The sequence below is a fragment of the Haemaphysalis longicornis genome, unplaced genomic scaffold (genome assembly GCF_048455015.1).
Source record: "Haemaphysalis longicornis isolate Haplotype H1 unplaced genomic scaffold, Haemaphysalis longicornis Haplotype H1 scaffold_2, whole genome shotgun sequence".
NCBI lineage: Eukaryota > Metazoa > Arthropoda > Arachnida > Ixodida > Ixodidae > Haemaphysalis > Haemaphysalis longicornis.
Genome location: NW_027526295.1, coordinates 287849469 through 287865395, shown reverse-complemented (window position 1 = coordinate 287865395; position 15927 = coordinate 287849469).

Sequence of the window (15927 nt, the reverse complement as noted above, 5' to 3'; positions counted from 1 at the left end):
TCCCGGCCGCGGCGGCCGCTTTTCTGATGGAGGCGAAAAGCAAAAACGCCCGTGTACACGAGATTTCGGCGCACAATAAAGATCCCCAGGTGGTCAAAATTAATCCGGAGCCCTCCACTACGGCGCGCCTCATCGCCTGCGTTGCGTCGGCGCGTTAAACCCTACAATCAAATCAATCAATCTTATTACAGAGTTCAGTATAGCTGCAACAGCAGTGCCACGTTTTACCACTTCCGAGTGGCTGAGCTGAACGGCAGAAGACATTTTTGCGTTCCAGGAGCGTATTCCCAAGGCAGGTGGCGCACGCAAAGTCAGTTCTAAATCGAGGAACCTCAACTTCCCCGCCTTGTCAGGTTGAACGCCGACAAAACTGTCGGGAATAGCTTCGAAATCTCCGTTTCTTGCCTCGAAGATTCATCATGAGCTTCGAACAGCCCCAGAAAATCACCGACGTAACGAAAGGGCCTTTACGAAGGGCGGATTGCAAACACCTGTCGAAGACAGCCAGTAGCAGAGAGAGAGAGAGAAAATGGCTTATTGAATGTTCCTGCGGAGGGAGGGGGGCTACGGCCACACAGGGCCGGCCTCTCCTAGACGAGGGTCAGGTCGTCCCCGAAGCAATGCCTCGCGGGCGTCGGCGCGCTCGGCGCGCGTTGGGTGTGCGGATGTTGACCCGTCGACCCTCCGATGACGCTTCCCTACGCATCAGTAGCAAGTCACTGAGCACAAGAGCAATGGACGAGCCAATGCACACCCACTTTTTTTTTTTTTTTTTGATGTACAGCTTGACATTGTGCAAGCAGAACGCTAATACTTTCAGGAAAGCTTCGAACTCGATTTGGAACCCGATGTTACCGAACGTATCGATAGCCGCACTCACAGCTTACACGACCAAGGCATGAAAAAGGGAGTGATACATGTCCCTGAGGTCACCGATAAGCCGCTCAGAATATCTGAGGGTTGTGTCCAGAGAAAGTTTGAGATAGCTCTGGGGTTCCGCACCAAGAAAGGGTCCCCTATCGGCAGTCTTGAGATAGAAGATTGGAGGAATCGCACAATTCATTCGCTCAGTTCAAACTAAGCCACGACACGATTTGTGCTTGGAAGAATGTGCATTTAGTTTGTTAGTTTGTAGAATGTATCCAGCTTGGCAAAAGTCTATGAAGTCAAAGTAGCGCCACACCGACGCTTCGCTCACTGGTACACTAGGAGAAATTTCTATGGTCAATTAAAGGCGAGCATAGAAATCAGCGATGCCCGCGCGTGAGCGCGCGTCCCCGAGCAATGTGACGACGTGCGTTCACTAGAGTCTACGCGGGACGACGTCGACGCGCCCAACGCGGAAAATACGCTGCATGTGGTTTGCGACTTCAGTTGTTGCGGCCGTCGTAAATTTTTCATGCTACTTTTTTTCTTTTTTCAAGCTTTTTAAATGAACTATTGCTTTATCGACCGGATAAACTATTAATAGTGTATTTATCTGCGCCAGTCTATGCAATGTAAACAAAAACAAAAGTTTGACAAATTCACTTGAGTGTTCCTGTCTTGTAATAAATCGTTCGTTCGACAGCGCCTTCGCTTGTCACTTCCGTCCTGGTCTATGCGCTGTTTTCGAAGTATTAAATATGCCTGCAGCCCAACTTAGCCCAACGTCAAGTCTTAATACGATCCCTTCAGCGCAACAACTGCCCGAGATCGGTGTCCGACGACCGAGCAGGAACCTTTTATCAACAACGTCTAGCCCGGAAAATATATAACGGCCTCAAATGGCAGACTAAATTCATTTCTTTTTGCCTGCGGAGGATGAACTGCCCTCCGCCACGTCCACGACTGAGAGCAGTATTGAGGGGCTTTAGTTTTGGTCGCCCATAGCATTGAGAGCACAGCAATGGCTCATCACGCAGTCCAACCTGTAGCGGCAGAGAGGTGGGGCGTAATCGGCCGATGAGGTAGTATCAGAGTCCTTCAATGTAAAGCATTGAAGGACTCTGGTAGTACAAATGGTGCCGGAAAAAATCGTTCCCGAAACCGAGGGAGAAAAAAAAACATCCCCCTCGCGAGGGGCACGATCAAATGCAGAGCATTTCCGCGGGGGGCGTGCCTGCAAGTCTTATGGATTACGTATTGGTTGTTGTTGTTGTAATTGTCTTCCAGCGTAGACATTGTCGATGAAGTCGATGGTGAAACGTGCCGTGAACCCCCTGCTGCGGCTATTACGCAACGTGGAGAGGCTACGACGCAACGTGGCGCGGCTATGACGCAACACAATCCAACACAATCCACTTTAATCCAACCCAATCCAAATCCAAGTCAAGCCAAGCTAAGCCAATCCAATCTAATCCAATCGAATCCAATCCAATGCCCTTCGCGAGAGAGTGTTATAGCGCCGAAATCGCGCCACTACATGAACGCGAACCGAACGCGGCGAGAGAGGGTGTTGCGAGCGGAGAGAAGGCGAGGAGGACGCGGGGGAGAGGGCGCACCTGTGGCCGACGGTTGAATGAGTCAAGGATATAAGGCGCGTGCGTAACCTTCCATTCTGTGTCGGCTCCGTGGAGCAGTCGGTAAAGTGCCGTGTACCTTGGGTTCCGCCCGCAGAGTCGTGGGATCGAAACCTGGCGCCGGAAGGTATTATTTCCTTATATAGTGTAGGGTGCAGACTACGTAGTGATGCGGACTACGGACGCCAACGCGGGTGACATCGTGAGTTACTAAAATGCTCTGCATTTAAAATGGTACGTTCAGAAACTGAGCCTGTGGAAGCGAATACAGTTGACTCCCGTTTATACTATGTCCATGGGTACCGCAAAAAACTTCCATTTAACCAAATTTCCGAAAGCACCAGAACAGCGTTGTTAATAGTCCGCACTGCGTCTCCTCGATTATTAGTGCCGTATCGTCCGCGGATTGCTCGAGACGCGAACCGGCGCTCGATTTTCACATGTATTCCTATGGGACTTGCGGCCCGAACGAAGTCCGCGGTCTACCCGCGGACTGTTCAGGACTGGTAAATCGAGGATGCCCAATATTAACCATCTTGATTTTGTTCAGTATCTCGACTGTCGTGGCCAATTAGAGCGTATACGACACGAGTTGCCCTGATAGTTGAGACTTGTTGCCAAAGTCGAAGCCTCAAGAGCACACTGCCCCCACGGCGTTGTGCGCTACAAACAAGGTTGAGGACCTGAAAAGAGAAGGACGCTGGCGCGAGTCTCGACTGGCCTGACGCTTCATCCACTGTGCGCGGCCTATTGCGATGGCGCCGACATTGAGCACAGCACGGCGGTGTTTTGGCGCTCAAAATTTGGAATTTTATCGAGAAATGACGGCCACCGCGAGGCTTTTTATCGAAATAACTTCCAACTAACCAATATGATGGGGGAGGGAGGGAAAACGTTTATAAATATTTGTTTAGTGCTTTGCGCGCCCGCTGAATCAGACCAATCTCGTCTTCACAGCCGTTTGCTTTGGCATTCTCATGTGGTGCGGTAGAGGGTAGGTCTTTCTTGATGGCACAATGGGCATGCGTCTGCACATCGAGTCGGACAAATTTTACTCAGCACGTCCAGGCTTGCGAAAGTGCCAGTCTGCAGCGGTCTCCCGTCGGTGGCTTCTGCCCTCGTCGGGGACTCGTGTGGCGGAGGGTACCTTTTCCCGGTGCCCCGGCAGTATGCCAATGGGGCCGAGTATTCCGTTTTGGCTTAAAATTATCGAGCGATTTGTTCCGTCCAATTGCATGCAAAATTGCCGGGACGAGAACATCACTTCCAATTAAACGAAAATTCCAATTAAGCGACTTCCAATTATCAGGGGTCGACTGTGTATGTCAATTCGTTTTTGTACACTGATTTGTTTGTTTACGTCCATCGATGAATTTATATCTGTCCGTGTACCTCTCGCTATCCATCTGCCTGTCCGTCCGCCTACCTCTCACTCGCTCTTTCTAATTTTAATACTCCTTGGGGGGGCAGGGGTGCTTTTCGCCAAATTTTAGCCTGTTCACCTACGAGGGCGTATGCATAATTAAGAATGTTTTATTTCTTGGCCATTTCGCTAATCCCGCACTGGGATAAAACTTACAGTAAAAACAAAAACAGCTTCAGATCTGATTTGAAGGCAAACACTTCGCTTGGAGCACAGAAAACTACGTATGCAAATACGCTAAGAACACTGATTAATGCCGGAATAACGCTTGCGAAACGGAAAAACATAGATTAAGTTACATAAAACGGAACAAAATGGCGGACGGAACAAACGTCAAAAGAAACGCGACTGAACTAGCCCAACAGGCACTAATCTCTTTAAGATGGCCGTAACTGATTAGATAAGTCGGCGTTCGCTGAGATAACCTCGAAACGAGCGTAGGCCACATTTTTTAAAGGAACAGACAACCGAATTTTGTCGCGTATATGTTCTCTAGCTCATATGAAAGCCAGCGTTTTATATAGCCCGGTGACCACAAGCAATTTCTAAACAAATCGGCGGAAATAATTTTAATTTGGCAGCAAACTTCCTCAAATCGGAGGGGTGGCGGTTCGTAGTGTCGAAACTTGGCACTACAATATGTGTCCCTGTCACGTGACCTCCAAACCTAGCAGCTACTGTAACTGCTGAAACATTTATTTACATATCGAAAACCTTTTAACACAAGTATTTGTACAATGTTAAACTGTATATGTATTTCTAAACATTATTTTGAAAATTCTAAAGACACGCCGCCCGTCGCCGCTGGGTTGCTCTCAGTGTGGCTAACTTGAGCCACCACGCCCAGAATCAACGGCAGCGTTCAGTAAACAGACCCAGTGAAGGAGCTTTGACGATTCTGCCTGAGGCTGAAGCGTTTGCTCTGCCAAATATTTGATTTCAGTTTCCAAATACGCCAACGGCAGCTTTAAAAAAAAAAAAAAAAGAACGTCGCGCCCGGGGAGAATCGAACGTCCCACCTCCACAACGTGAAGCCAGATTCAACATATCGTCTATTCCAACATATGGCGCATTCGTGCACAATAGACCGTTGCATTAAAAAAACACATAACGGAACAGGAAAGCCTACGATTCAAGCTTTTTTAGCTGGGGGCAAGTTTTTAAATATCGTTTTTCATTTCGCATACAGACAAAAGTATGTTGCCGAGCTACTCCATGTCATGGTTGCCAGCATCATTTTTTGGAGGGACACATACGGCTCGCAGATCAGTCAGTCGGTAAACTTTATTGATGGGAAAGGGGAGGAGGGAAGGGTAAGGTAGGGCTAGAGAAGTGAGTGGAGCCCTCTTTCCAGGGCCCCAGTTTCAGCTGCCCCGATCTTCGCTCTCCGGATCAGCTCTCGCTGAGTCCCGAGGGCGGAGTTGGCCAGGGCCAACGTTGCCTCCCATGTCTCTAGTGTGTTGGGTTTGTGGGCGTTCTCCGGGGGCCATATAACGGGGCATCTCCAGGATGCGTGGAAGAGATTTGCCACCTCTCCACATTTTTTGCAGTGTTCGTTGGTGGAGTTGCTCGCAGATCTACAAAATTCTATTTAAACAGTTCTAGGGCGTTATCAGCAAAACCGTTTCTCGTCAAGGTGCTTTAAGTGATGCCCTTTCATTTAGGATAGAGAATATATACTCGAAAAAAATCGGTTGTCTGTCCCTTTAAAGCAAAGCTGTACTACTTTCGTCCAGCGATTTCGTGAAGGATGCGCAAATGACCTTTTGACCGGCGACACACCCCTCAAAGCGCATCGCGTGATTCGCCGGGCCTGCTGTTGGCGCCTGCGGGCGCCGACAGCGGTCGCCACCGCCGCTGCGGCCGAGGCAGACAACCGCCCCCGCAGCCTCCCATGCATGCGGCGCTTGGTCGTGTCGGACAACGTGACTCGTTTCGCGCCCAGCGAAGAGGAACGGTGCGTTAGCCATGAATGAACGCCGCGTTCGCCCGGCCTCCTTCTGTGAGCGTTGCACGGAACCGAACGGCTTTGGGACGTGGTCGGCAATACAGCTAAATCAAAAGCGCTAACCACATGGAGCGATTTTTCCAGCGACGCGACTAGGATTCGCAGTCGCCGAACCGAAGTCGCTCGCCGAGGCAACCACATGACAGCGACTGCTCGAGCGACTGATGATGGCGATTTCAATGTTGCCGCACACACGCGCTTGGTACGCTGGTTGTTTGCAAACACTTTTTTTGTTCATTTGTCATAAAAAGCATGACTAAAAAGTATTACGCCTTTCTACCTTGCTTTTTGCACTTCATGGCATCTCTAAAACTGGTTTGGGTTAGCGATAGCGCACGCTTTTCCTTCTGCGCCTCATCTCTCGGCTCCAACATGAACGCCGTGAAGCATTCGCTTTCTTGACGTCGTTTTTCCCACATGGGTCTCACCCAGTGTGTGCGGGAGCCTTCTTGCTTCTGCTTCAGCGTGTACACAAGCTTTGCCACACAAAGCTTTCTTTGCCGCTGCACCGCAAACGTCGTCTGCGTGGATTTGAAAAATCTTCCCTCCCGTTCTCTTCCAAAACCGGAGGTTGCGTGCTTACGTAGGGGCTCTCCTATTGGTTAGTCGCTGCAGGCCACTTCCGGGAGGCGAGCGACTGTTTCTGGCGACCCAGAACCGAGCGATTCGATGAGCGACTTGGTCCGCGGCGAAAAGTAGTTCGTCGCTAGTCGCGTCGCTCCCCAAGTCGCTTGCAAAATCGCTCCGTGTGATTGGGGCTAAAGGTTAACCAAGCGAAACCAAGAATCAACCAGACTAAGCCAAGCTTTTGCTTTGCATATCCAAGGTTAGCGGAGCTAAGCCACAGCCATTTTTTCCCTTGTACACGCAGTTCTTTTTCCCCAGTTAAGTATCAAAGCTATTTGAAGAGACGTGTGAACATGCCGAACGGCATAAGCGCGCGCCGCGGGAAGTCAGCGTAAGGTTTGCAAGAAAATATTGCACACCATCATTTATCGCACCTTCGGGGTACGTGAATCCAAAACAAACTTTTTGGTTGAACTGTGGAACTACCATATCAAACGTAAATGCATCGTTTAAGTCATAGGCACGATTTGTTCAGTTTTAAACTCGTGTTTTGTATATAATATATAAAAAGGCAATTATGCGTTCAGAGGACGAAATACTGATATGTGTATCTTGCAAAGTTGGTATGTATTCATATAGAGTAAGCATAGTTTAATCCCACCCACTTAAACAAGCCACAAGGCAGGGTTGGGGGGGGGGGGGGGAGGAAATGTAGGACCACGGAATTAAGGCACGCAAACCAACCACATGTGTCCATTGGCAGCACTGAGCACGTGAAAAATGAGCGAAAAGCCTTTACAGAGAGGAAAGGGGCTCCAGGCCATCAAGGGAAAAAGCGAGGGTGGGAGTACTTTAGGTGCGGAGTACCTTAGGACCGCACAATGTCCGTTCGCGTCCGTGCGCATAGCATTTACAATCGCAAAAAATCCCACAGGCACCGGCAGGATTCGAGCCTGCGTCTGGCAGACTAGACAGAGTAAGTGTCAGTCATCCTACCCATTGAGCTACGACCGTGAGCCAGCACCCGAGAGGCAAACGGCTTACTCCCTCGCCTGTAACGGTGCGGAGTACCTTAGGACCTCCCAGTGTCCGTCCGCGTCCACCCGTGCGCACACCATCATCAAGCGAAAATCAAGCGAAATTCGATTTGAGCCGTGAGTTGCAGTTTCATTTACGGAATAATTAAATGTGCAACTCACGGCTAAAATCGAATGACAGTTGGTGCGCGAATCGGATGTCACTCGGGGCGCAACTTGGATGTCATTTCGAGTCCCCGTACTCCGCCCCCTCGCCATCATCCACGGAGTGGAGATGCTGCCATTTTTTTATGTTATCATCTGCATACTCAAACAAAAAGGCATGCGCGCACGGCACCAAAACGCACTACTCTTCCGAGACCGCTCGTAATGTCTGTTACGGTGTACTTGTCTAGTAGTTGATAAACACATGGTCGCGTAGGGGTTTCCCGGAAAGTAAGGGGGGGGGGGTGCGGGAGAGGGAAATGGATTGCACAACTCACTCTAAAAACGTCCCTGTGCCGTAGCGCGTGGAACCCTTCGACTGCTTTTTATGGCGCAGCCCTTCGTCGCCCGTCTCTGGGCTGAGCCGCCTCGCCATCGCCGTTACTGAGTGAACGATGGCAAGACCGACGAGTGAAAGAAAAAGCGAACGATGAAAGAAAGCAAAGGAGGGGAGTGTCGCAAAATTGGAAGGGGAGGGCGGTTCGCCGTGGCGGCGCGAGCCAGCGCTCTCCAAAAGTGTGCGGTGGGAGAGGGGGCAGTATGCTGTGCCCGCACGAGACGCTTGACGGCGCGACGCTCGGGGAAAACGTGAGGGGGGCGTGCGCGTGACGATGATGTGCGTTCGCTTCCTAAGAGGCAGTTCGCGGTCCCTTCCTGAGACGTACTTCGTGCCGCCGACGCAGAGGCTCATCATCGCTGGCGTCGAGAGAACCCACAAATGACTGCTGCCTCAGCGCACTGTTGCTGCGCCCAAATATCGCATTAGGGAGTATCGTAATCGCCAGCCAATTCTTTTTTGTAACGCTTTAAATTATGACCGTCAGAATAACGGAATGGAATACTACAGCTGTCTGTCTACGCGCGTGCATGGCGCCCCACAACAAGACCAACCTCGACATTGGCGCGAACGAGCGGCCAATTAGACAGTATATAAACCGGCGTTGTTTCGGAACGCATGTACGTGCTCACTCTACCAAATTTCGAGGCGATTCCTTAGTCATTCGCTCACATATCTTAGACTCCCATATGCACCAAGACACGCCGTCGCCGCGAATGCGCGGTGACAGGGTCGTTCTCTGTTCGCGTGATCTTTCTGCGTGGTGTGGAGGCGTAAAAGGCCCGCCCCATTCCTTCTATCAGCTTTTCAGTCATGAGCCGGGTGCTGGATTCATGTAATGATAAAAAAAAACGGCCCAAACGGAACGCAGAAAGTTAGACGGCTCCGTCCCAAGGCGATCCTGCAGCGGAGAATATCGCGGCGGACGACGCGCGCCACCGGATGTTCTTGCAGACGTCACTGAGAAGCGAGGCATCATGGGCCTTCACGCTCGCATCGTGCGAGGTGGACGAAACGAGGGAAAATCGTGGCGCGGGCGAAAATGCGATGTTTTGATGTGCAATAACGCTGCTAATACTCGTCGCTTTAACAAAATTCTTGAAGGAGGTGATTACAAGGACACGGAATTACCTGAAAATGTGAACACCCATGTGTCGGTAAAACCTCTTTCAGGGCCCCTTTAATTACATAGTTCAAAGTGGCGGCGAATTTCCATTTTGTGCAGCCTCAGTTCTGGCTCTGCATCGGACTACGCTGAAGGTGTACCGTTAAAGTAATCCACTTCAACGACTTGCGCAGCAAAGTTTATCGCTCAAGCTTCCAGGTACTGGTGTCCTCGCGGGTGCCCTTCGCAAGGCACGCGATGCTCGCCGAGGGTGCAGACTGAGCATGCGTTCCGAGCCGCAGTTGTAATCGATAACGTTTTTTTCTCTCCGCTTTTCCACACTTCCTCTGAACTACCAGTCGTAATAAGCGCGACATATGGAGCCTATGGAGGGAACATGAACTGTTAGGAGCGAATGACTGAATCACGCTTGGTGGTGCCGCGCCGGAAACCTCACATGCTTCCGTACATTGGAGCGCTTCCGCAAACGTTCTGTTCCATTTCGCGACGACTAATAAAAGCTCCGACCCTGTCCACAATATTACTGCGAAGCAGTATTTGTCTTAAACGTCTTAAAGATTTAAACGTGAAAGCCTCACGGCTCAATGCGTCCTGTCAGCTGTCTTCCGTAATCGAGCGGTTTCAATCTGGGTTGGTCGGTTACACAGACAGTAAGATGTCTACGACGGGGGAGGGAAACGGCCAGACACATGTTTGTCCGCTAGAATAAAACTCGAAACCTACCAGCTTTAACCCGCCACGGGATGGTCGCATGTCGTTCGCTTGGAGGAAGAGCGAGAATTGAATAAGCGTCGGCCCGAACAGAAGCGCGAATAAACGCGAACACAATAGGCAGCCGCTGCCGCCGCCGTTGCATCCTTTAGTTCTAGCTCGTCGGGTAGCTGCGAATCCCTCCCAGATGACCGGCAACTTGCCCGCTTGGAACGCCGACGTGGGGCAATGTTACTTGTTCAGCTTAAAGAGCTTTTAGAGACATTTTCGACGGTTTCTTTCACTTCTATGCCCGCGCACATAACCGGTTTCGGCGTGCACGGAATTGGGGGGGGGGGGGGTGCACGCGAAGCTATAGATTTTATGCTCTTACTGATGACATGTCTCTTGTGCTGGCGGGAGGTTTAAACGTGGACGTCAAACGGCCCGATGCGACCTGTCCGGTGTCCTCGCAGTGGTCGATCGGATTGGGTTGGTGTGTTGCGCAAACAATAAGATGCCTACGAAGCGGGAGCAAAACAGACAGCGCCTATTTTGTCCGCAAGACTGACCCTCGGGTCCTCCCTAGTTTCATTCAGCTAATTGGCTAGGAAGTATGCGCAACGGAAAACTACCAACAAACGTGCTTTCTTTCGTGCACTCCGTGGACTGGGTCCAGCTTCGCAGGTCATCCTTTTTCACCGGGTGGGAAGGTCCTAATTCTTAAATTATGACTTTTCTTCATGCCTAACCCATTTTGCTAATGGCGCACTTCGATCGGACAATGGGAATCTATGGCGAAACCGAAACTCCCTTAGGCGGGCCTAACTGCCCTCGGTATGTGTGCATTACAATCAGTATGTCATCGTACCGCCTGACCCCCGGCCATCGTTCCGTGTGCTACATTGCGGAATCTTATAACAGATTATGATGTTACAAAATGAAAGGGACATTTACCGCGCGGAGCATAAGATGGGACTTTTTTGGGTAGACGCCCTTTAATTCGTCCACGGCAGTACTCCCCTCCAGAACGAGTAGCAGTAGAAGTAATGTAGCGAGTTGGGCAGTCAGTACAAGTGCACCTTCGAAAAAAAAAAAGCAGATCTGAAAGAGACTAAACTGCAAAACAAGCCGAAAAGATGATCGCCATGGATGAATGGAACAGTGTGAGGTACCGGCCTGCCTTTCTGCACGTGTCATCTGCATTATTACTGTTTCTGCTTCCAAGACAAGGTCGAGGACAGAAGTTTCTTGCCAAGGGATTAAGTGCGCACCTTAACAGTTTTCCCTAACATATCTGTTGTTAGTTGTATCTGCAAAAAACGGAACTTGTCCACTTTACTGCCCTCAAAAACTGACCACGGAACTCACTTCCTTCGCATTGATGACACGTTTGGTTGTGAAAGGCAGGGCAAAGAAAAGTATAGAGCAATGTCCACGTTTTGGTGCTTTTTTTACTTATTCGGTTTTACTTACTTTTTGCGTAATGTTTTAAAACAACGTGATTCGCCTTTTCTTTTTTTGTTATTTTCCGTGTAAACAGATTTAAAAAAAAACTGGCGCATTCGATGCCCCGTGCTATATCTCTGCTCTGAGGCGCAGCTTATGTTGTAGGCCGGCAGACTTATTTTACCCAGCTGGTGATATTAGACGTGGATCAAAACCTCGATACACGGACGTTCTCGATTTCCATCTACTTCAGAAAAACGGTCGTGGGGAAGGGAGATCGAGGCCACTTGGGGTCAACAGCAGACGGTTTAGCCACTGAGTAGCCCGTGCGGTTACACTTGTCAAGTATTAACAATTTGCAGGTGTCGGACCTTTAAAACAAATTATGAAATGCAAAAAGTTTGCGCACACCGGGTGTGGGCCTTCGCTGTTGCGCAGTGGAGCACTCCTGCAGCCTGATTGCTCCAATAAAGTCGCAGCTAGGGAAGGGCAAAGTCGTTTTATATCCTTTGCCAGCCGCCAAGAATGACATTTCGTTTGGTCAGCTTGCACTACGCTCGCGCTTCCAGCATCAACAGACCATTGCTACATTGGTGCTCATTCATTTCCCCTGTTTTTACATAGAGCGTGATGGTGTACCATTGCGCGAGCGGGTACGAAGTGCGCGAGCGGGTACGAAGTTGATGGTACATGAAAGAAAAAAAAGCCTGAATTGCAGTGACTGTGCTATATCAACAACTAACAACTGAGGGTCGAACCGTTTGGGCATGAACCAGAAACAGTTATTTCTTTTTTCGGTTCAGTTCCGGTTCGACACCCTCATCTCCTTACTATATTATTCTGCGAAAGCCTAGCGAGGGTCTCGGTTCTGGCAGCCTTGATGCCTAGGTAGCATAAGAGGGCTTCCCGCCAGTAACCCGCTCATGACAGGCTGTAGACGTCCGAGTCACGCCCAGGGGGTTGAAAAGAAGGTCCCCTTCTCCCCGTGTAGTCAGAGTGGCGCTGGCTACCACCCTCAAGCGTCAGATACACTTCTAGTAAATATAAATAGCCCAGAAAGTGAAGGAGAACACAGTCGCCCAGATAGCCGAATTGGTAAGGCATTCGACATGTAATCGAAAGGCGTGGGTTCGGTCCCCACTCTGGGCGCGTGTTTTTCTTTCTTTCTTCTGTATAATTAAAAAAAAATGTTTACCTAATTAACCTTAGTGAAAAAGAAAAGAGCCTAACCACACCCCTATGCCTCCTTTGGCATTGTAGACTGCCGACCTTATATATATATATATATATATATATATATATATATATATATAGTAAGGAAATGAGGGGCTCGTTGAGGAAATACAGAAAGATAGGTCAGCAGTCTACAACGCCAAAGGAGGCATAGGGGTGTGGTTAGGCTCTTTTCTTTATCACTACGGTTAATTAGGTAAACATTTTTTTTTAATTATACAGAAGAAAGAAAGAAAGAAAAACACGCGCCCAGAGGCCCAGAGTGGGGACCGAACCCACGCCTTTCGATTACATGTCGAATGCCTTACCAATTCGGCTATCTGGGAACTGTGTTCTCCTTCACTTTCTCGGCTATTTATATTTACTAGAAGTGTATCTGACGCTTGAGGGTGGTGGCCAGCGCCACTCTGACTACACGGGGAGAAGGGGACCTTCTTTTTAACCCCCGGGGCGTGACTCGAACGTCTACAGCCTGTCATGAGCGGGTTACTGGCTGGAAGCCCTCTTATGCTACCTAGGCATCAAGGCTGCCAGAACCGAGACCCTCGCTAGGCTTTCGCAGAATAATATAGTAAGGAAATGAGGGGCTCGTTGAGGAAATACAGAAAGATAGGTCAGCAGTCTACAACGCCAAAGGAGGCATAGGGGTGTGGTTAGGCTCTTTTCTTTATCACTACGGTTAATTAGGTAAACATTTTTTTTTAATTATACAGAAGAAAGAAAGAAAAACACGCGCCCAGAGTGGGGACTGAACCCACGCCTTTCGATTACATGTCGAATGCCTTACCAATTCGGCTATCTGGGCGACTGTGTTCTTCACTTTCTCGGCTATTTATATTTACTAGAAGTGTATCTGACGCTTGAGGGTGGTGGCCAGCGCCACTCTGACTACACGGGGAGAAGGGGACCTTCTTTTTAACCCCCGGGGCGTGACTCGAACGTCTACAGCCTGTCATGAGCGGGTTACTGGCTGGAAGCCCTCTTATGCTACCTAGGCATCAAGGCTGCCAGAACCGAGACCCTCGCTAGGCTTTCGCAGAATAATATAGTAAGGAAATGAGGGGCTCGTTGAGGAAATACAGAAAGATAGGTCAGCAGTCTACAACGCCAAAGGAGGCATAGGGGTGTGGTTAGGCTCTTTTCTTTATCACTACGGTTAATTAGGTAAACTGGCCTAATTCCGCAGGGCATGAAGGTATCGGTGATTAGACCCATTCATAAAGCTGGCCGGAAGGCGGACAAGAATAATTACAGACCAATTTCAATTATCCCTGTTCTAAGCCTTATAATGGAAAAACTTGTTCATAAAAGCATGACATCTTTCTGTGATAGATTTTCTATTATAAGTACAACGCAATACGGCTTCAGGAGTGGACTTAGTACTATTGATCTGCTAGAAGAATGCAGCGACTATATAAACAAGCATATAGATCAAAACAAAATAGTAATTGGACTTTTTTTAGATTTAACTAAAGCATTCGATACCATCGACCAAAACATAATGCTACACAAACTAGAAAATATAGGTTTCCGCGGTCCATACCAAAAATTTTTTACCAGTTATTTTGCTGATCGCATTCAAGTAGTGGGTGTTAAAAACGTGCATAGCGCCTTCATGCATGTTAAATACGGAGTGCCACAAGGATCCGTGCTCAGGCCTCTTTTATTTAACATTTACGTTAATAATATTGCACACCTTCAATTGAATGCCCAACTCCTTTAGTACGCAGATGACACGGCACTAATCTTGTCGCGGGAATCTTACAATGAGGCTTATAGAGCTACTTCAAAATGATGTAACCAAAGTAGTAAGATGGTTTGCTACAAATCAAATATTTTTAAACAAGAACAAAACCACGTTAATTTGCTTTAGAAACCCGCATAAGACAATAATACGTAATGGATCTATTGTGTTGCATTCTGATTATTGTAAAGACTGTTCATGCGTACCGCTACAGCTTTCATCCACAGTGAAATACCTGGGTCTTCATTTTGACGAGCACATGTCATGGGTGCTTCACGTTGAATACATTATCAAACGCCTCAGAACCGTGTCCGCCCAGTTATATAAACTAAAATTTAGTTCCGCTCTCAACCTGCGCCGGCTGGTTTTTAAAGGGACACTGAAGTGATATGTAAACATTGCGGGATTACTAGCGCAAATTGTAGTCCGGAGTCCCCAGGCCATGTTTCGACCACTCTAGACGCGTTTACGCGATTTTATTTAGTAGAAAAACTAATTCGAAAATGCTGTCCTCCTCTCTTTACGCTCGCCCATTTTCTGTGGCGTTTTCGTGTGACGTCAGGAGGGGATGAGCTAGCAACTGGCTGCGGCGCTACTGCACGGCTCCCCGGCCAACAGAGTCAGTCGGCCCAGCGTTTCGTCCGCCGGCCGCCGGCGGGTCGTCGCAGTCCAGGAGGTTAAAAAAAATTGCTTGGTCGCAATTCGTTCGCTTAGTTGAAACGAAGCCAGGACACGTTTGTGAATGGAAGAATGTGCCTTTCTTTACTTGGTTTGTTTGTACACTGTATCTAGCTCCAAGTCAAGGTCGCTTCACACAAGCGCTGCACAAGCGCACATGCGACGCTTCGCTGACTGGTACGCCAGTAGGAAAATATAAGGCCTCTTGAAGGCGGGAGAAGAGTCAGAGAAGTCAATATAGGTACTAAGGAAATAAAATCAACTGATATTTTTACCGTACAGCGTAAAACTAGGGTGCGGGAAGCACTTTTTTGCGCTGGGCGAACAACCACAGCGGTCAGCAGCACGACTACGCATCTGCGAACGCTTTTCCGTCTACGAAATGCAATTGCTAGACGTGAGCTATTGTGGAAACTCGGGGTACGCTTACTGCACGAGCGCAATACAACAAATAGTCACCTAAGCTGCTTGAAATGCCAAAACTAAATAAAAGTGTAAACGTGTTGTACAATATATACCTTATATTACCAAGGTCGGCTGAGCCGGTTTCGTGGCTTAGTGGTCTGGGGCGCTAGGTGTGTTGTCGCAAGTGTTTTGCAAGTCACGAGTTCGAGTCCCCGCGGGTACGTGTTTTTTTTTTTTTTTTTTGTAAGTTAACTTTTTCGTTTTCTGCCGATGTTTTCTACATTGAGTTCACCTTTTTGGGGGGGCCGCAACGTTCATGGCTCTACGAACTAGTTCACAGAACGCGCGCAGGCTGGCACTGGCGCGCTAGCGAGTTCTCGTTGGCGTGCTGTTGCCATAAGCACCGACTGCTTGCGGGCAGTGGGCACAGGCCAAAATGAACAGACCCTTGGCATGGTGCGAACACGCTTTTTACGGTACAGGCATGAGTGAGGCAAGCTCCAAATATGGGGGAAAAGCGCATGA